Below are 1,054 nucleotides of genomic sequence, written 5' to 3' on the forward strand. Positions count from 1 at the left end.
TCAAGCCATTTAGTATCTAATTAAAAAAAATCATAAAATTTTAGCTCTCACTTTTTTTGTCTTCTAATAATTGAACCATCCTGGAGTTCAATAGCGTAAACAGTATCTTATAACTGGAAAAATCACCTTTGATGCTGGAAATCAATTCAGTTGCTGCAGGATTGTTCAAAATAAGTTGAATCAGATTGTCAGTTGACTGATCAACCAATAATACGGGACGTGAGAACCAGAGAAAGGTTGTAATTCAAACACAGAAATGGTAGGAGAAGTTGAACGTAAAGATTCCGTCAACAAGCTTTCTTGTATCTTCATAAATTTTGAATGAAGATCATGCACTGTGGTCTCCTAGAGTCAGTGACAATCCCTGGCTTAATGTTACTTCTGCCACCAGGATCCCGCTCTTCCTCACGTGTATACATATATTGTAAGCGCTAATATATGTCGCAGAGTTTGTCTTGTATTTTCTTTTGGGTAGAAGCAACGAGGAACCTGGATTAATAAACTGATATAGTTTTTGGGTTTGGTGGAATCGTGGAAAAAAATTAAAGATGTTTAAATATATATTTTTTCCCCTTAAAATTGTTAATGCCTCGTTAGCGCAGTAGGCAGCGCGTCAGTCTCATAATCTGAAATTAGAAATCTGAAGGTCGTGAGTTCGATCCTCACACGGGGCACTTTTCATTTCTTTTTTTTTTTTTTTCTTATTTCTTAAACAGACCTGCTTGCCAAAAAAACCATGATAAGATACACAGGAAATTTTTTATTTCCTTGCAGCAAAATAATTGGGAAGTCCTGCAAACAAATTCTGGCCTCAAGATCGATCCCATGAACGATTTTCAGGTCACGTGGCTAACTGCCAAACCTCATGCAGGCTTCATAGAATTTATATTACAAGGATGATAATTGAGGTAATTAAGCAGGACAAATTGAAAGGTATCACTTCAAAAGTTTGCGTGTAATTATCTGTTACTCCCTGGACTTCACTGTCTGGTTTCCACTCCCCCACAAAATCGAACACAAGTGGGTTTCCATTCCCCCGCAAATTTGAACAAAA

At 36.9% G+C, this 1,054-nt stretch overlaps 1 non-coding gene across 1 annotated transcript; it reads left to right on the plus strand.

The window, feature by feature from the left end:
• The first annotated feature begins 587 nt into the window (after nt 1–587).
• Trnam-cau (transfer RNA methionine (anticodon CAU)) lies at nt 588–674 on the plus strand. The gene is given in 2 exon segments: nt 588–624; nt 639–674. It is a non-coding gene; the product is annotated as a tRNA-Met (tRNA).
• Nucleotides 675–1,054: the final 380 nt, after the last annotated feature.

This window comes from Pocillopora verrucosa, chromosome 1 (genome assembly GCF_036669915.1).
Source record: "Pocillopora verrucosa isolate sample1 chromosome 1, ASM3666991v2, whole genome shotgun sequence".
Classification (NCBI taxonomy): domain Eukaryota; kingdom Metazoa; phylum Cnidaria; class Anthozoa; order Scleractinia; family Pocilloporidae; genus Pocillopora; species Pocillopora verrucosa.